This window comes from Scomber japonicus, chromosome 2, assembly GCF_027409825.1.
Source record: "Scomber japonicus isolate fScoJap1 chromosome 2, fScoJap1.pri, whole genome shotgun sequence".
NCBI classification, from domain to species: domain Eukaryota; kingdom Metazoa; phylum Chordata; class Actinopteri; order Scombriformes; family Scombridae; genus Scomber; species Scomber japonicus.
In genome coordinates, this window is record NC_070579.1 from 6,823,163 (window position 1) to 6,843,528 (window position 20,366).

The 20,366-nt window shown below is 47.3% G+C and overlaps 1 pseudogene; it reads left to right on the forward strand.

Moving 5' to 3' along the window:
* Positions 1-20,366, forward strand: part of LOC128381202 (slit homolog 1 protein-like) — a 37,833-nt pseudogene that overhangs the window by 1,977 nt on the left and 15,490 nt on the right.

Genomic DNA, 20,366 nt, shown 5'->3' on the forward strand with positions numbered 1-20,366 from the left:
GTTTCTTCCATCTGTCCTACCTTCCTAACAGGGCTTTCTGTTGTTTGACATCGTTAAAAGATAGATAGATATGTGTCGATCCTTCACTCTGGAGATGAGCAAGCATTAAATAATGATGGAAACACACTCAAAGTTAATATGAGCAGCTGGTGAATTAAACAAAGTGCAAATATACATTGATTGCTGTAAACTTTATTTAAACACATTTACATTTATACAATTCAATCAGTTTACATGTGATGATAAAGGCTTCGAGAATCTGGCAGGTTTTTAGTTTAGAGCTTGGATTTCTCTGCATGAAGCCTGTGTGTGTGTGTGTGTGTGTGTGTGTGTGTGTGTGTGTGTGTGTGTGTGTGTGTGTGTGTGTGTGTGTGTGTGTGTGTGTGTGTGTGTGTCTAATGCAACTCCTGCAGTGTGTATTGATCGGTTCTGACCTTTTTCCTCCGCAGAGATCTGAGCAACAATAAAATCAGCTCCCTGTCCGATGACTCCTTCTCCAACATGAGCCAGCTCACCACTCTGTGAGTACACACACACACACACACACACACATGCACATACAGTCACACACATACACACACATGCACACACACACGCACGCGCACACACATACACACAAGCACGCGCACACACATGCATGCACACACTCACACATACACAAACAGTCACACACACACACACACGCACACATGCACATTTACAGTCACACACGCACATGCACACTTACAGTCACACACGCACACACACACACACACACACATGCACTTAAAATCACACACATGCACACACACACACATGCACACATACAGTCACACACACACATGCACACTTACAGTCACACACACACATGCACACTTACAGTCACACACACACATGCACATGCACATACAGTCACACACACACATGCACACTCACAGTCACACACACACACACATGCACATACAGTCACACACACACATGCACACTTACAGTCACACACACACATGCACACTTACAGTCACACACACACACACATGCACACTTAGAGTCACCCACACACACACACACATGTCCTTGGTGAAATATTAAAGAAGAAGTCGACACAAAAAACGACGTGTCCCAAAAAGATGTCAGCTCAATAAATCACTGCTGCTTAAAAAAAGGGAGGAAAAAAAAAAGCCACAGTTGGAGGAACGAGACACTGGTGCATCGGAGCTGAATCCAACTTCACAGCGTGTGTTAGTCAGAGACGTTCAATTCAGGGTCATTGATCATTAATCAATACATCAAGACTGTATGAGGCTGCAAACACAAATAAAGATCAACAATCCAGCGAATAGCAAACTAAGTTAAGATAAGTTAAGATATTCCTTTATCAGAGCAGCAGCTGGACAGAAAAATAGAAGAGCAGCAATAAAATTATCACACAGTTTATTAACCCTCCTGTTGTCCTAGAGTCAAGGAAGGAAGGGAGGAAGAAGGGAGGAAAGGAGGGGGGGGGGCGAGGGAGGAAGGAAGGAAGGATGGAAAGAAGGAGGGAGATGGAAGGGAGGGAGGAAGGATGGAAGAAAGGAAAGGAAAGAAGGAAGGAAGGAGGAAGGAGGAAAGAAAGAGAAGGAGGAAGCGAGGAAAGTAAAGAAGGAAGGGAGGAAAGGAAAGGAAGGTAGGAGGGAGGAAAGGAAGGAATGAAGGACGGAGGAAAGAAGGGAGGAAGGAAGGAAGGTGGGAGGGAGGGACGGAGGAAAGAAGGAAGGAAGCAGGAAAGAAGGAAGGTAGGAGGGAGGGAGGAAAGGAAGAAAGGACGAAGGAAAGAAGGAAGGAAGGAGGAAAGAGGGAGGAAAGGAAGGAAGGAAGGAGGGAGGAAGAAGGGAGGAAGAAAGGTAGGAGGGAAGAAAGGAAGGAAAGGAAAGAAGGAAGGAAGGAAGGAGGGAGGGAGGAAAGGAGGGAAGAAGGGAGGAAGGAAGAAGGAAGGAAGGAAGGAAAGAGAGAGGAAGGAAAGAAAGATGTCATTACAGTGGGGTTATTTCCTCACACTGAAGAACATCGTATCCAGAGCCATGAAGACATTTTTACGACCAACTTACAGCTAAGTAATCCGTTTCTACGACGACGGCGACGGCGGTGACAGCGACGACAGCAGAGTAAAGTGGTCCTGATGTGTTAAAGTGTCGGAGTGCTCCACAGACGAGCTGAACGACCATCACTAATGGAACCAACAGCAGCATCGGGGGCTTAAAGAGTCAAGTTGCCCCTCAGAGTGCTGCTCAGAGGTTAAAGGTCAAAGGTTAAAGGTCAAAGGGACAAGGAAATCAAAAAAGAAGGGAGGGTTAGTGGAGGGAAGACGATGAGGATTCGTTCTCCTTCCTTCCTTTCCTCCCTCCCTCCCTCCATCCTTCCTTTCCTCCCTCTCTCTTTCCTCCTTCCATCCTTTGTTCTTTCCTTCATCCTTCCTTCCTTTCCTCCCTCCCTCCCTCCATCCTTCCTTTCCTCCCTCTCTCTTTCCTCCTTCCATCCTTTGTTCTTTCCTTCGTCCTTCCTTCCTTCTTTCCTCCATCCTTCCTTCTTTCCTTTCCTCCCTCGCTCCTACCTTCCTTCCTTCCTTCCTCCCTTCTTACCTCCTTTCCTCCTTCCTTCTTTCTTTCCTCTGTCCTTCCTTCTTTCCTTTCCTCCCCTCGCTCCTTCCTTCCTCCCTTCCTCCTTTCTTCTCTCCTTTCCTCCCTCCCTCCTACCTTCTTTCAACATGTTTTATGGAAATCTGGCAGTTGGATGAAAGAAATGTCCGCTGCAGGTCAGAGAAGAGTAAATGTGTTAATGCTGGTTTCTTTCTGTGTGTGTAATTGTCTCTCTCTCTCTCTCTCTCTCTCTCTCTCTTCCCCTCTCTCTCTCCCTCTCTCTCTCCCCCCTCTCTCTCTCTCTTCCCCCCTCTCCATCTCTCTCTCCCTTTCTCTCTCCCTCTCTCTCCCCCTCTCTTTCCCTCTCTCTCTCTCTCTCCTTCTCTCCCCCCCCCTCTGTCTCTCTCTCTCTCTCTCTTTGCAGGATCCTCAGTTACAACTCTTTGCGCTGTATTCCTCCTCTGGCACTGGGTGGCCTGCGCTCTCTGAGGCTGCTGTGAGCTCACACACACACACACACACACACACACACACACACACACACACACACACACACACACACAATCTTGTCTTTATATCCTTGTGAGGACACTCGCCCCTTACCCAAACCTTAACCATCACACCTAGATGCTTAAACCCAATCTTACCCAGAAATGTCCTCACAACACTGGTTAAAGATAGAAAGACACTCACACACACACACACACACACACACACACACACACGCACACACACACACACACACACATACTTGTAGCTGCCCCAAAACCACATCACTGTCGTCCCTCATGCTTTATTACAACAGGCCATCATCTGTTTTTGGACTTTAAAACATTCCTCTGTTGTTAAGCTTAATGAGGCTCGCTGTCTGTCAGAGTCGTTGCGGTTTCCTTCCAGTTTTTAAATTTTTTTCACAATTTTTTTATTTTATTTTTTTTCACCATTTTTTTATTTTTTATTTTTTTGACCCTCGGCTCTGCTGTGTGTTCGCCTTTACAGCTCTCTCCATGGCAACGACATCTCCGAGCTGCAGCAGGGCATCTTCAGCGACGTGGCCTCCCTGTCTCACCTGTAAGAGCTCAAATACTGTACACACACACACACACACACACACACACACACACACACACATACACACACACATCTGCATACTTCCATACATACATACAGTAGACAGCGTTTGAGCGAGTGTAACGGACAACAGGGTCCGTCCCACGCTGACAGAATGGGGTCAGTGTGTGTGTGTGTGTGTGTGTGTGTGTATGTGTGTGTGTGTGTGTGTGTGTGATTCATGTTCCTTCCCTCTTGCCTTTATGACTCCGGTCAGATAGAGTCCAGTTCTCAGAGAGTCAGTGGTTTCAAGTGGCTGCATGGTGGATTGAATTAGCTGGAGAGATCCATCGTTTCCCATGGCTTCATTGATCTGAGTGTGTGTGTGTGTGTGTGTGTGTGTGTGTGTGTGTGTGTGTGTGTGTGTGTGTGTGTGTGTGTGTGTGTCTGTGTGTGTGTGTGTGTGTGTGTGTGTGTGTGTGAGTGAGAGAGTCTTGCATATACAGTATAATCATCTTCAGTCGAGCATGACCCATCTGAGTGAATCTGAGGATCTACAGTAAGTGTGGAAAGAGGAGAGAGAGAGAGGGATGAAGGAGAGGAAGATGAGAGGCAGAGAGAGAGAGAGAGACTGAAGGAGTGGAGGAGGTGAAGAGGAGGTGAAGAGGAAGGGAGGAAGGGAGGGAGCATTATTTATTTTTCTCTTCTGAAGTGTGGCATCATTTCTGAAATAAGATCCTGTAAAAATCTATGGAGGGAAATGAAGGATCCTCTATAACTAGAGTACTTCCATCGCTCGACTTCTACTTCCTGTTCTTCATTTTTTATGAGTCTGATGTCGTGTCGTCATATTAAAAGAGAAATTCAGGGAGGAGGGAGGAAGGAAGGGAGGAAAGGAAAGAAGGAAGGGATGAAAGGAGGGAGGAAGGAAGGTAGGAGGAAGGGAGGAAAGAAGGAAGGAAGGTAGGAAGGAGGAGAGAAAAGGAAGCAAGGTATGAGGGTTAGGGAGGAAGATAGGACGGAGGAAAGAAGGAAGGAAGGTGAGAGACAGGAAGTGTGTGTCCTCCTCTTCTTCCTCCTCCACCTCTTCTTCTTCCTCCTCCTCTTCTTCCTTCTCCTCTTCCTCCTCGTAATCTTCCTCCTCTTTTTCCTCCTCCTCTTCTTCCTCTTCCACTTCCTCCTCTTCCACGTCCTCTTCCTCCTACTCCTCTTCCTCCTCCTCTTCCCTCTCTTCCACCTCCACCTCCTCCTCCTTCTCTTCCTCCTCCTCCACCTCCTCTTCCTCCTCTTCTTCCTCCTCTATCTCTTCCTCCTCCTTCTTTTCCTCCTCCTCCTCTTCTTCCTCCTCCACGTCCTCCTCTTCCACGTCCTCTTCCTCCTCTTCTTCCTCCTCCTCTTCCACATCCTCCTCTTCTTCCTCCTCTTTCTCCTCCTGCTCCTCTTCCTCCTCCTCCACATCCTCTTCCACATCCTCCTCCTTCTCCTCCTCCTCCCCCCCTTCCTCCTCCTCCTCCTCCTCCTCACTCGTTCCTGTGCGTCTGCAGACGGAGTTTAATCGACTGAGGAGAATTGAACAGTCTCTCATTTGACTCTGAGATACCTTGACCTTGTTCTCTCTCTTTCTGTGTGTGTGTGTGTGTGTGTGTGCGTGTGTGTGTGTGTGTGTGTGTGTGTGCGTGTGTGTGTGTGTGTGTGTGTGTGTGTGCGTGTGTGTGTGTGTGTGTGCGTGTGCGTGTGTGTGTGTGCATGTGTGTGTGTGTGTGATGAGCGATAATTGATCCCGCATTTGTCTCTGATAATTTTATCAAGCGAATAAATTGACCTGGTCTAAATGAAAATTATTAGCTCCATGATCTTGTGTGTGTGTGTGTGTGTGTGTGTGTGTGTGTGTGTGTGTGTGTGTGTGTGTGTGTGTGTGTGTGTGTGTGTGTGTGTGTGTGTGTGTGTGTGTGTGTGTGTGTGTGTGTGAGTGCAGCTGTAAGGAGTTAGAGCTCCACCATGTGGCTGTGAAATGAATTGCAAAGAAAAAAAGTTAAAGCAGCTCAATTAAGGCTTTCAACCTCTTTTTTCTTTCTTCCTTTCTTTCTTTCTCTTTCTTTCTTTCTTTCTTTTTCTCTTTCCCCAATTTAATATGTCTCTATCTTTCTTTCTTCCCTTGTTTCATTCCTTTCTTTCCTCCTGTCCCACTTTCTTTCTTTAAAGTCTAATCCCTCACTTCCTCTCCTCCTCGTGTCTTTTCTTTTGTCTTTTCTTTTTCTTTCCTTCCTCCTGCTCTCTTCAATATTCAATATGTTTTCCTTTATTCATCCAACTTACCTCTTATCCATGTTAACTGCTCTGCTACCTTTTCCTCCCTTCATTCTTTCTCTTTCTTTCCTTTAAACTTTTCTTTCTATCCCTTTTCTCAAATTTTTTAACCTTTTTAATTCATTTTACTCCCCCATATATTATCCCTCCACCTCCTCCTCCCGCTCCTCTTCTTCCTCTTCCTCCTCTTCCTCCTCCTTTTCATCCTCTTCCTCTTCTTTTTCCTCCTCTTCTTCCTCCTCCTCCACATCCTCTTCTTCCTCCTCCTCTTCCTCCTCCTTCTCTTCCTCCTCCTCTTCTTCCTCCTCCTCTTCCTACTCCTCTTCCTCCACATCCTCTCCCTCCTCCTCTTCTTCTTCCACCTCCTCCTCCTTCTCTTCTTCCTCCTCTTCCTCCTCCACATCCTCCTCCTTCTCCTCCTCCTCCTCTTCCTCCTCTTCTTCCTCCTTCTCTTCCTCCTCCTCTTCCTCCTCTTCCTCTTCTTCCTCCTCCACATCCTCCTCCTCTTCTTCCTCCTCCCTCTCCTCCACATCCTCTTCCTCCTTTTCCACATCCTCTTCCACCTCCTTCTCTTCCTCTTCCTCCTCCTCTCCTTCCATCCTTCCTCCATAAAAATATAACTCCTTTTTTCCCTTGTTTTTAATCTAAACCCAGAGCTTCTACTTATTCTGTTTCCTTTCTTCCTCAGAGCGATCGGAGCCAACCCTCTGTACTGTGACTGTCGTCTGCTGTGGCTGTCAGACTGGGTGAAGAGCGGGCTATAAGGAGCCAGGAATCGCCCGCTGTGCCGGCCCCCGCGGCATGGAGGGCAAGCTGCTGCTCACTTACGCCCGCTGACAAGTTCCAGTGTCTCGGTAAGCAGCCAGGAAGCGACGCTGACACACAAGCAACACCTTCAAACTGCACATGAAACTAAAGCTCTGCTGTTAATAAGCTTCTGGTTTAGTTTCACTGTAAGAAATGTATGTTAACGTTTTTAATGAAGGAAGCCGAAGAGTTTCTGTTTAAGATCCAAAATAAAGAGGATTAACCCTCCTGTTGTCCTAGAGTCAAGGAAGGAAGGAAGGAAGGAAGGAAGGGAGAGGGAGAAAGGAAGGAAAGGAGGGAAGAAGATGGAGGAAGGGAGGGAGGAAGGAAGGGAGGAAGAAGTAAGGAAAGGAGGAAGGGGGAAGAAGGGAGGAGGGAGATAAGGAAGGAAGGAGGAAGGGGAGAAGAAGGAAGGAAAAGAAGGAGGAAGAAGGAAGGGAGGGAGGAAGGGAGGTGAGGGAAGAAAGGAAGGGAAGGAGTAAGGTGGGGGGGGAGAGAAGCAGGGAGAGAGAGAAAGGAAGGAAGGGAGTAAGATAGGCAGGGAGGAGGGAGGGAGGGAGGAAGGAAGGGAGAAAGGAAGTAAGGGACGGAGGAAGGAAGTAAGGAGAGAAGGAAAGAAGGAAGGAGAGAAGGAAGGAAGGAAGTAAGGAGAGAAGAAAGAAAGGAAGGAGAGAAGGAAAGGAAGGAGGGAGGGAAGGAAGGAAGGAAAGGAGGAAAGAAGATGGAAGGAAAAGAGGAAGTAAGGAAGGAAGGAAAGAGGGAAGAAGATGGAAGGAAAGGAGGAAGGGAGGGAGGAAGAAGGAAGGGAGGGAGGAAGGAGGTGAGGGAAGGAAGGAAGGAAGAAAGGAAGGGAAGGAGTAAGGTAGGGGGGAGGAAAGAGAGAGAAGGAGGGAGAGAGGAAAGAAAGGAAGCTCCCTTCCTTCCTTTCCTTTAAGATAGGCAGGAGGAGGGAGGGAGGGAGGAAGGAAGGGAGAAAAGAGGAAGGAAGGGAGGGAGGGAGGGTGGAAGAAGGAAGGAAAAAAGGAACGGAGGGAGGGAAGGAGGTAAGGAAGGAAAGGAGGAAGGAAGACGGAAGGAAAGGAGGAAGGAAGGGAGGAAGAAGGAAGGAAGGGGGAAAGAAAGAAGGTAAAAGAGGAAGGTTGGTGAATTCTCCATTGACTTGTATAGAGACGGTCGCCCCCTGGTGGCCTTTTTGATAGAATGGAAAGACTGAGAGAAAGAGAGAAATTTCCTCCTCCCTTCCTTTCTTCCTTTCTTCCTTTCTTCCTTCTTTCCTTCTTTCCGTCCCTCCATCTGTCCTTCCTTCCTGCCTTCCTTCCTTCTGTCATCACTCCTTCCTTCCTTTCCTCCTCCCTTCCTTTCTTCCTTCTTTCCTTCCTTCCTACCTTCCTTTCTTCCTTCCGTCTGTCATCACTCCTTCCTTCCTTTCTTCCTTCCTTCCTTTCCTCCTCCCTTCCTTTCTTCCTTCTTTCCTTCCTTCCTACCTTCCTTCCTTCCTTCCTTCCTTCCTTCCTTCCTTCCTTCCTTCCTTCCTTCCTTCCATTCCTCCTCCTTCCCTTTCTTCCTTCTATCCTTCCTTCCACCCCTCCATCTGTCCTTCCTTCTTCCTTCTCTGTCCATCACTCTTTCCTTCCTTCCTTCCTTCCTTCCTCCTTCCCTTTCTTCTTCTTCTTTCTTCCTTCCATACCTCCATCTGTCCTTCCTTCCTTCCTTCTGTCCATCACTCTTTCCTTCTTCCTTCCTTCCTTCCTTCTCTTCTGTCCATCACTCCTTCCTTCCTTCTTCAACCCCTCCTTCCTTCCTTCCTTCCTTGCTTCCTCCTGTCCATCACTCCTTCCTTCCCTTCCCTCCTTCCTTTCCTCCCTTCCTTCCCTTTCTTCCTGCAGTAATAAGCTTCTATTTTATTTTTCCTGTATATAAAATATTTAACGTTTTAATAAAAGCACTCAGCCTATTTATTTATTCTGATAGTGATATCATCATCCTCACCGCTGACCTCCTGACATGAACGTAAAGTTAATTAGAAATGTTTTAATCTTTTGTGTCCGTCGTGTAATTTGTTAAAATGATCTAAAAGAGGAAGTAGAAACCCACCCACATGCTGCGATGCTTCCTAATAGATACAAGGAGACTTTTTTACTCTGTGACCTTCTTCTGCTTTCACTCCTACACAGCTGGGACACACACGCTATAGAGCTGCTTCTGTCCTTCCTTCCTTCCTACCTTCCTTCCTTCCTTCTGTCCATCATTCCTTCCTTCCTTACCTCCTTTCCTTCCTCCTTCCCTACCTCCTTCTTACCTTTCCTCCTTCCGTCCTCCCTCCTTTCCTTTCCTTTCCTTCCTTCTTTCCATCCTCCCTTCCTTCCTTCCTTCCTCCCCTCCCTTTCCTTCCTTCTTCCTCCCTCCTTTTGCTTCCTTCCTTCCTCCCCTCCTTCCTTCCCTTCTTTCCTTCCTTCCCTCCATCCCTCCATTTGTCCTTCCTTCCTTCTTCCTTCCCTCCTTTCCTTCCTTTCTTCCTCCCTCCTTTCCTTCCTTCCTTTCCTTCCTTCCTTCTTTCCTTCCTTCCTCCCCTCCTTCTTACCTTTCCTCCTTCCTTCCTCCCTCCTTCCTTCCTTCCTCCCTCCTTCCCTCCCTCCTTCTTACCTTTCCCTCCTGCCTTCCTTCCCTCCTTTCCTTCCTTCCTGTCTTCCTTCCTTCTCCCTCCCTCCTTCTTACCTTTCCTCCTTCCTTCCTCCCTCCTTTCCTCCCTTTCCTTCTCCCTTCCAGCAGTGTTTTGAAATTAAAGTGTATTAAATTGTGAACACTATGAGTCTCATGCCATTAAGTCAAAATGTCTCCTAATATGAGCAGCTATCACTCAACGTCAGTCCTTCTTTCCTTCCTTCCTTCCTTCCTTAGCAGCTATCACTCAACGTCAGTTGTGGTGACACTTCTCCTAAATTAGCTCAAACATTTCTATACTTACATTTCTCGTCACCTAACAGCCCCCCCCCCCCACTCCCCCAACTTATAGTGTCCTTCCTCCCTCCTTTACTTCCTTCCTCCCTCCCTCCTTCTTTCCTTCCTTCCTTCCTTCCTCCTTCCCTCCCTCGCTCCTTCCCTCCCTCCTTCTTTCCTTCCTTCCTTCCTTCCTCCTTCCCTCCCTCCTTCTTACCTTTCCTCCTTTCCTCCCTCCTTCTTGCCTTTCTTCCTTCCTTCCTTCCTTCCCACCTTTCTTCCTTCTTCCTCCCTCCTTTCCTTCCTTCCTTAAACTTCCTCCCTTCCTTCCCTCCTTTCCTTCCTTCTTCCTCCTTCCTTCCTCCCTCGCTCCTTCCTCCCTCCTTCTTACCTTTCCTCCTTCCTTCCTTCCTTCTTTCCTGCCTTCTTCCTCCCTCCTTTCTTTCCGTCCTTCTTCCTCCCTCCTTTCCTTCCTTTCTACCTTCCTTTCTTCCTTCCTTCCTTCCTTCCAAAAAATGTCTCCTAATTTAGCAGTTTAGCAGCTATCACTCAACGTCAGTCCTTCCTTCCTTCCTTCCTTCCTTCCTTCCTTAGCAGCTATCACTCAACGTCAGTTGTGGTGACACTTCTCCTAAATTAGCTCAAACATTTCTATACTTACATTCCTCGTCACTTAACAGCCCCCCCACCCCCACCCCCCCCCACCCCAACTTATAGTGTAAGCTTATTCTTAATAGCTGTGATAAGCTTTAAAAATAAAAAAAATCAGCTGTTAATGTCAGTCAGGCTCTAATCTGCATCCAATTCGTCGTGTGATGATTTAGGTGTTTGTGATCGTTAATTTACTGTTTTATATAAACGTACTCGCGCTCGGTGAAATGATTAAAAAAAAAAAAAGCTTAATTAATACACAGTGAATTAAAGTTGTGAATTTATTAAAGGGGAAACCAAGAGAGGTGAGTAATTTTAATAGGTTTTTGTAATAACAGCTAAAAAGACACACACACACACACACACACACACACACACACACGACCCGCAGAGTTTAAAAAGTTGTGTGTGAGTGTGACACCTGTTCAAAAGCAAACGGGGGGTGGGGGTGGTGGGTGGGGGGGGGTTTAATGTCGTGAAGCTCAAAAGAGGTTTTGATCCCACTCCCCTCGTGGTGTAAAAGAGAGTGTGAACTTTCCATTAGGGACTGTTTAATCAGACCCTGGGTGCATTATCGGAGGCGCTAATTGTTGTATTTCTTTAAAAAAAAAAAAAAAAAAAAAAAAGATCAAAATATACTGCAGCACTTTAACCCTCCTGTTGTGCTCGAGTAGGAAGGAAGGAAGGAGGGAAGGAAGAAGGAAGGAAAGGAGGGAGGAAGGAAGGAAAGGAGGGAGGAAGGAAAGAGGGAAGGAAGGAAAGAAGAAGGAAAAGGGGAGGAAAGGAGGGAGGAAGGAAGGAAGGAAAGGAGGGAGCGAAGTAGGAAGGAAGGAAGGAAGGAAAAGAGGGAAGGAAGGAAAGAAGAAGGAAAAAGGGAGGAAAGGAGGAAGGAAGGAAAGGAGGGAGCGAAGTAGGAAGGAAGGAAGGAAGGAAAGAAGAAGGAAAAAGGGAGGAAAGGAGGAAGGAAGGAAAGGAGGGAGCGAAGTAGGAAGGAAGGAAAGAGGGAAGGAAGGAAAGAAGAAGGAAAAAGGGAGGAAAGGAGGAAGGAAGGAGGGAGGGAAGGAAGGAAGGAAGGAAGGAAAGGAGAGAAGGAGAGAAGGATGGAAAAGAGGGAGGAAGGAAGGAAAGGAGGGAAAGGAGGAAGAAAGGAATGAAGGAAGGAAGGAAGAGTCAAAACAGATGGGTCAATTTGACCCGGGAGCACAACAGGAGGGTTAACCCTTTATTGGGCAAATAATTAGATTTGGTAACTTCTGTAAATATCCCAAAATATCCTTCCTTCCTTTCCTTCCTTCTTTCCTTCCTTCCTTCCTTCCTTCCTTCCTTCCTTTCCTTCCTCCCTGCCTTCTTTCTCCCCTTCCTCTTTTCCTTTCTCCCTCCCTCGTTCCTTATTTCCTCCCTCCTTCTCTCCTCCCTTCCTTCTGTCCTTCCTCCGTCCTTCCTTCCTTCCTTTCCTTTCTTCCATCTGTCCTCCCTCCCTCCCTCCTTCTCTCCTCCCTTCCTTCTTTTCTTCCTCCGTCCCCCTTTCTTCTTCCTTCCTTCGTTCTTTCTTCCCTTCCTCCCTCCCTCCCTCCTTCTCTCTTTCTTTCCTGCCCCTTACCTTCCTTCCTTCTTTCCTCCGTCCTTCCTTCCTTTCCTTCCTTCCTCCCTCCTTCCTTCCTTCCTTCCTTCCTTCCTTCCTTCCTTCTTTCCATCCTTCCTTCCTTCCTTCCTCCCTCCCTTCCTCCCTTTCTTTCAATGAGTGTCCTATAAAGGGCCGACAGGATGGAGCAAATAAAACTAATTATGAGTTTGTAACACAGTAGCTGCTGATTTAATGCTGGTGGAGGTTCATATGTGGGTCTAAGACGGAGTTTCGATTCATTTCGGTTCTGACTTTGACCAAAAAAAAAAAAGTTCCTCCATTGTTATTTCTTCTTCGTGTCTCACCCATAGACTGTATAAAAGAAATGGACGTAACATCCGTGACGTCACCCATTGGTTTGTGGACTGCTGCTCGGAAGCCAATAGTTTCAAATCTAGGCAGCGCCATCTTGAAAATTTCAGGTGCATGCTGGGAAAAATAAAAACATGCATTCTACTTATATGGGCATGAGGCGGAGTCATGGGGAGAGCCAGCGGGGAGGTTGCTATGGTTGCGAGGGCTGGATCTCGAGGACATTGGTCAATCAACCTGTCAATCAGGACGTAGCCACGCCCTAATGCATACCCTGCTTTATCGTCACATATAAAATCAGGGAGGCCAAAATGTCCCAAATGAACATCATACTGCATTGAAGAAGGCTTTAAACTAGCGATTGAGACCATAAACACATTTTGAAAACGTTTACTGAGGTTAGAAATCAAGTGAGAAGTTGGTGAATTCTCCATTGACTTGTATAGAGACGGTCGCCCCCTGGTGGCCTTTTGATAGAATGCAGCTCTAAGTTACTTCTGCGTTGGCCTCATTGCAGAGGACCAGAACTCCCCCCGCCGGAGGGAGGAAGAAGGAAGGAAAGGAGGGAAGAGGGTAGGGAGGAAGGAAGGGAAGAAGGAAGGAAGGAGGAAGGACAGAAGGAAGGAAGGAAGGAAGGACAGAGGAAAGGAGGGAAAGAAGGAAGGGAGGGAGGAAGGACAGAGGAAAGAAGGAAGGAAGGAAAGAAGGACAGAGGAAAGAAGGAAGGGAGGAAAGAGAGAGGAAGGAAAGAAAGAGAGGAGCAGGGAGGGAGGAAGGAAGGACAGATGGAAAGAAGGAAAGAAGAAACAGTCAAAACAGACGAAGGTTAAGAACAGGAAATACCAAAAGCACCTCCATCCTTTATCTGCTTATCATGACAGATTTCCACATGTATTGTTCTCCTGTCAGTCTCCTCTGGGCCTGACTGACGTTTCCCTCTGAGGTCCCACTGTGACGAGAACAACGCTTTGTCAGCCAGTCAGCTTCGTCTAAAGCAGAGGTGTCAAACTCATTTTCATTCAAGGGCCACATACAAACCAATTTGATCTTGTGTGGGCCGGTTTATTAAAAAGATGGGGGGGAAGGAAGGATGGAAATAAGAATGGAAGGAAGGAAAGACAGACAAAAGGAAGGAGGGAAGAAAGGAAGGAAGGACAGACAAAAGGAAGGAAGGAAGGACAGATGGAAGGAAGAAAGGAACGAAAAAAGGAAGGTAAGAAGGAAGAAGGGAAGGAAGGAACGAAGAAAGGACAAAAGGAAGGTAGGAAGGACAGAAGGAAGAAAGGGAGGAAGGACAGATGGAAGGAAGAAAGGAATGAAGAAAGGAAAAAAGGAAGGTAGGAAGGACAGAAGGAAGAAAGGGAGGAAGGACAGATGGAAGGAAGAAAGGAAAAAAGGAAGGTAGGAAGGACAGAAGGAAGAAAGGGAGGAAGGACAGATGGAAGGAAGAAAGGAATGAAGAAAGGAAAAAAGGAAGGTAGGAAGGACAGAAGGAAGAAAGGGAGGAAGGACAGATGGAAGGAAGAAAAGAATGAAGAAAGGAAAAAAGGAAGGTAGGAAGGACAGATGGAAAGAAGGACAGAAGGAAGAAAGGGAGGAAGGACAGATGGAAGGAAGAAAAGAATGAAGAAAGGAAAAAAGGAAGGTAGGAAGGACAGATGGAAAGAAGGACAGAGGGAAGAAAGGGAGCAAGGACAGATGGAAGGAAGGAAAAGAAGACAGAAAGGAAAGTGGGCCGGACCGGACTCCTCGGCGGGCCGGTTCTGGCCCACGGGCCGCATGTTTGACACCCCTGGTCTAAAGCCTCGCTGCAGATGTCGTGTTACAGATCCTCCAGATTAAAACATTTAAACTACTTTATAAATGGTTTAATCCTGTTGTCGTCCTGATTGTTTGTTTGATCCAATTTTAATATTTTCTTTTTAATCTAAATGAAAACCGATCTAAATATGTGGCCTGGAGGTTTATAAGAAATGAAATATCTTAAAATGGAAATACCATTCTTCCTTCCTTCCTTCTTCTCTCCCTCTCTGTTTCCTTCCCTCCTCCCTCCCTCCTTCTTTCCTTCCCTCCTACCTTCCTTCCTTCCTCCCTCCCTCCTTGTTTCCTTCCCTCTTTCCTTCCTCTCTCCCTCCTTCTTTCCTTCCCTCCTTCCTTCCTTCCTTCCTCCCTCTTTCTTTCCTTCCCTCCTCCCTTCCTTCCTCCCTCCTCCTCCCTCCTTCCCTCTTTCCTTCCTCCCTCTTCCCTCCCTGCCTTCTTCTTTCCTTCCCTCCTACCTTCCTTTCTTCCTTCCTTCCTCGCTCCCTCTTTCTTTCCTTCCCTCCTCCCTTCCTTCCTCCCTCCTCCTCCCTCCCACCGTCCTTGTTTCCTTCCCTCCTTCCTTCCTTCCTCTCTCCCTCCTTCCTTCCTCCCTCCCTCCTTCTTTCCTTCCTTCCTACCTTCCTCCCTCCCTTCTTCCCTCCCTCCCTCCCTCCCTCATTCTTGCCTTCCTTCCTACCTTCCTCCCTCCCTCCCTCCCTCCTTCTTTCCTTCCTTCCTTCCTCCCTCCTTCTTTCCTTTCCTCCTTCCTTCCATTTGAAAGCTGTAAAATCACCACACACACATATATTTCTATTAGCTGGACTTTTCCTAATGTGACCACCAGTAATATTTGTGTGTGTGTGTGTGTGTGTGTGTCGGTGTGTGTGTGTGTGTGTGTGTGTGTGTGTGTGTGTGTGTGTCGTCATCGTCAGGTCCGGTGGAGGCTTCTGTTCAGGCTAAGTGCAGCCCGTGTGTGTCGTCTCCCTGCCAGAATCAGGGCGTCTGCCAAGTCCACGAAACACAACCGTACACCTGCACCTGCAAGGCTGGATTCACGGTACGCTACTCTGTGTGTGTGTGTGTGTGTGTGTGTGTGTGTGTGTGTGTGTCACATGCATGCAGAGAGGTTTGCGTGATCTAGTTACTGTAGCGAGTTTGAGTCTGTTGTTGTTGTTTTTTAGGCATCCTGTGACATCTAATCAACAATCCCCTCCTCCCTTCACACACACACACACACACACACACACACACACACACACACACACACACACACACACACACACACACACAAACACCCACGGTTGAGGCGTTTAACACCTCTGATCCAATATTTGATGTGTGTTTGCGTGTTGTGTGAGTGATTGTTTGGAGCTCACATCTGTTCCTGATAATCCGTCACATCGCTCAGCGGCTCGGAGCTAACGTTCCTTTCTTTCTTTCTTTATTTCTTTTTCTTTTTTTCTTTTTTTCTTTTTTTTATTTCAGGGTAAACTGTGTGAGACTCCCGTCGACGCCTGCGTCAGTAATCCGTGCACCAACGGAGGAACCTGCCTGAGTGATGAGCAGACCAGAGGCTTCAGGTTGGACAAAATAATAGTGACGTCATTCACTGCAGCTCGATTCATTATGTTTAACCTTTGTGTCGTCTGTTTAGACTGTTCCTTCTTTCCTTCCTTCCTTCTTTCCTTTCCTTTCCTCATTCCTTCCTTCTTTCCTTGCCTCCTCCTTCCTTTCTTCTTTCCTCCCTCCCTCCTTCTTTCCTTTCCTCCTTCCTTCCTTCTTTCCTCCCTCCTTCTTTCCTTCCCTCCTTATTTCCTTCCTTCTTTCCTTCCCTCCTTCCTTTCTCCTCCCTCCCTCCCTCCCTCCTTCTTTCCCTCCCTCCTTATTTCCTTCCCTCCTTCCTTCCTTCCTCTCTCCCTCCCTCCCTTCCTCCCTCCTTCTTTACTTTCCTCCTTCCTTTTTTCTTTCCTCCTTCTTTCCTTCCCTCCTTGTTTCCTTCCTTCCTCCCTCCGTCCTTCCTTCCTCCTTCTTTCCTTCCCTCCTTCCTTTCTCCCTCCATCCCTCCTTCTTTCCTTCCCTCCTTCCTTCCTTCCTCCTTCTTTCCTTCCTTCCTTCCTCCCTCCCTCCTTCTTTCCTTCCTCCTCCTTCCATCCTTCCCTCTTTATTTCCTTCCTTCCTTTCCTCCTTCCTTTCTCCTCCCTCCCTCCTCCCTCTGTCTTTATTTAGGTTTTTAAAACTACACTCAGACATTCAGTCGTAGTGTTTGTGTATTTCCTTCCACAGTTTGACAGAAACATGAACATCTAAACGTCTAAATGAACGACTCACCGTTTAAACTGCTGTCAAACACTTTTGCTTTCTGCTGCGCTCGACGACAGGAAGTGCTAATAAACCCAGCTGGCTCGGAGCTAATGAATATGCATGTTATTATAGTGTAATGGACATTTACATATTATCAATCAATCAGGCTGTGAGTCAATCTGTGTGCCACTTTTCATACGTAGTAATGAAACACACAGAACGGCTTCACATAGTAAAAAACAAATTTTCCTTCCTTCCATCTGTCCTTCCTACTTCCTTTTATCCTTTCTTTCTTCCTTCTGTCCTTCCTCCCTTTCTTCCTTCTTTCCTTCCTTCCATTTGTCCATCCTATTTCCTTTTATCCTTTCTTTGTTCCTTCCTTCCGTCCTTTCTTTCTTCCTTCTGTCCTTCCTCCCTTTCTTCCTTCTATCCTTCCTTCCATCTGTCCTTCCTTTCTTCCTTCCATCTGTCCTTCATCCCTTTCTTCCTTGTGGAGGAATTAAATATATAAAATAAGGAAGGAAGAAAAATAAGGAAGATAGAAAGGAAGAAAAATAAGGAAGGTAGAAGGAATAAAAATAAGGAAGGTAGGAAGGACAGACGGAAGGAAGGAAAAGAGGAAGAAGGAAACTGGGCCGGATTCGACCTCTCCGCGGGCCGGTTCTGGCCCACGGACCGCATGTTTGACACCCTTGATCTAAAGACTAAAACATAAAATAAAAGACAGATGAATAAATAAAAGTTCAATTAAATGCCAGATTAAAAATATTATATTCCTCCCTTTACATTTGTGATATTTTGAGTATTTAAACATTTAGTATATCACAGTTTCTTTGTCTCTGGGTTTTTATCCGTCTAGCTGCGCGTGTGCTTTCGGTTTCCATGGCGCTTTCTGTGAGGTGAACGTGGACGACTGTCAGGATCACGGCTGTGAGAACGGCGCCACCTGTGTGGACGGAGTGGGAAACTACACCTGTCTGTGTTCTCCAAACTACACAGGTACAACTTCAGCGTGTCGGCTCGAGACTGACTCACTTTTACTACGACGGTGTATGAAAAGAAAATAGAATAAAATAGAGCTTTATTTTAAAGTGCTCACCAGTCTCTGATCTGGAGGAGGAAGGGGAATTTCTGAGATTAAAGTTGTAAATTTATGAGTCGAACATTTGCAAGAAAGAAAACTTACAAATATATTAGAAATGAAAAGTCTGGATGCTTTTTAGGATGATGTGGTGACTCTGGGTTAAGATGACAAGTATCTCCTTATTGTTAAACCCAACTGAATAGTAGCAGCATAAAGCACAAGAAGCGGAGGAAGGAAAGGAGGAAGAAGGAAGGAAAGGAGGGAGGAAGGGAGAAGGAAGGAAAGGAGGGAGGAAGGAAGGGAGGAAGAAGGAAGGAAAGAAGGGAGGAAGATGGAAGGAGGATAGAAGGGAAGGGAGGAAGAAGGATAGAGGGGAAGGGAGGAAGGAAGGAAAAGAAGGAAGGGAGGGAGAAGGAAGGAAAGGAGGGAGAGAGGAAGAAGGGAGGAAGAAGGATAGAGGGGAAGGGAGGAAGAAGGAAGGAAAAGAGGGTGGGAGGAAGAAGGAAGGAAGGGAGGAAGATGGAAGGAAAGGAGGAAGAAGGGAGGAAGATGGAAGGAAAGGAGGAAGAAGGGAGGAAGGAAGAAAAGGAGGGAGGGAGGAAGGAAGGGAGTAAGGAAGGAAAAGAAGGAAGGGAGGAAGAAGGAAGGAAAGGAGGGAGATATATATGTCCCTAAAACACTGTCAGACTTTACATCCTCCTTTGATAAAACCGTTTAACCAGACATGAATTTAAGCTTTAAAAACCTTTGTTCTCTCTCTCTCTCTCTCTCTCTCTCTCTCTCTCCCTCTCTCTCTCTCTCTCTCTCTCTCTCTCTCTCTCTCTCTCTCTCTCTCTCTCTCTCTCCCTCTCTCTCTCTCTCTCTCTCTCTCTCTCTCTCTCTCTCTCTCTCCCCGTCTCTCTCTCTCTCTCTCTCTCTCTCTCTCTCTCTCTCTCTCTCTCTCCCCGTCTCTCTCTCTCTCTCTCTCTCTCTCTCTCTCTCTCTCTCTCTCTCTCTCTCTCTCTCTCTCTCTCTCTCTCTCTCTCTCTTGTTCTCAGGTTTGTTATGTGAGGAGGAGGAAGGTGTTTGCTCTCCAGGTAGAAATCGCTGTCAGCACCAGTCAACGTGTGTCAGCAGTCCTACAGGCCCCAGGTGACCACACACACACACACACACACACACACACACACACACACACACACACACACACACACACACACACACACACTGTGTTCATCACTGCCAGGCTCAGCAAAGTTTAAAATCCCAGATGGGAAGGAAGGGAGGAAGAGGGAAGGATTGAAGGGAGGAAGAGGGAAGGAAGGAAGGGAGGAAGAGGGAAGGAAGGGAGGGAGGAAGAAGGAAGGAAGGAAAGGAAGGAAAGGAGAGAGGAAGGAAGGAAAGGGAGGAAGAAGGAAGGTAAGGAGGGAGGAAGGGAGGAAGAAGGAAGGTAAGGAGGGAGGAAGGGAGGAAGAAGGAAGGTAAGGAGGGAGAGAGGAAGAAGGATGGAAAGAAGGGAGGGAGGAAGGAAAGGAGGAAGAAGGAAGGAAGGAAAGGATGGAGGAAGGAAGGAAAGGGAGGAAGAAGGAAGGAAAGGAGGGAGGAAAAAGGAAGGAAGGGAGGGAGAAAGGAAAAGAGGAAGGGAGGAAGGAAGTAAAGAAGGACAGGAAAGAAGGAAGGTAATGGGGAGGAAAGAAAGAGAAAAGGAGGAATGAAAGAAGGAACAGTCAAAACAGACATACATAAACACAAAGGTTTAATGCTGTGTGTGTGTGTGTGTGTGTGTGTGTGTGTGTGTGTGTGTGTGTGTGTGTGTGTGTATTGCAGGTGTGTGTGCATCCCGGCTGGGTCGGGCCAGACTGCAGTATAGATTATAACGAGTGTGTGGATCACCGCTGTCAGAACGGAGCTCAGTGTGTCGACCATCTGGACGGCTACAGCTGCGTCTGTCCACAGGGATACAGGTACTGGGAACGCTGGGAACGCTGGGAACGCTGGGAAAACCCCAGATGAGATGAACCCTCCTGTTGTCCTCGAGTCAAGGAAGGAAGGAAGGGAGGAAGGAAAGGAAGGGAGGAAAGGAGGCAGATGAAGAAGAAAGGAAAGGAGGGAGGAAGGGAGGGAGGAAAGAAGAAGGAAGGAAAGGAGGAAGAGTGAAGGAAAGGAGGGAGGAAGAAGGAAAGGAGGGAGGGAGGGAGGAAAGGAGGGAAAGGAGGGAGGAAGCGAGGAAGAAGGAAGGAAAGGAGGAAGGAAAGGAAGGGAGGAAGAAGAAAGGACAGGAGGGAGGGATGAAGAAGGAAGGAAAGGAGGGAGGAAGAAGGAAGGAAAGGAGGGAGAGAGAAGGAAGGAAGGAAGGGAGGACGAAGGAAGGAAAGGAGGGAGGAAGAAAGGAAGAGAGGAAGAAGGAAGGAAAGGAGGAAGAAGGATAGAGGGGAGGGGAGGAAAGAAGGAAGGAAAGGAGGGATGAAGAAGGAAGGGAGGAAAGACGGAAGGAAAGGAGGGAAAGAGGAAGAAGAACTAATATGCATTTTGTACAAACCTCCGTCCTCAGCGGTGAGTTTTGCGAGGCGGCCCTTCCTCCTCCGTCGCTCTGCCAGCTGGCTCGGTGTCAGAACGGCGCCCCCTGCCTGGAGAAGACGGGAGCTGCGGTCTGTCAGTGTCTGTCGGGCTTCGAGGGCGACAGCTGCGAGAAGCTGGTCAGCGTCAACTTTGTGGACCGAGACTCTTACGTTCAGCTCCAAGATGTGAAGAACTGGCCGCAAGCCAACATCACGCTGCAGGTGAGGACACACACACGCACGCACACACACAGACACACACACACACACACACACACACTAAGGCTGCTCAATTAATCGAAATTTGATAAAACCGAGGGGTGAAACGATTTTTAATAATAATGAGATAGCGCTCCATAACAAAG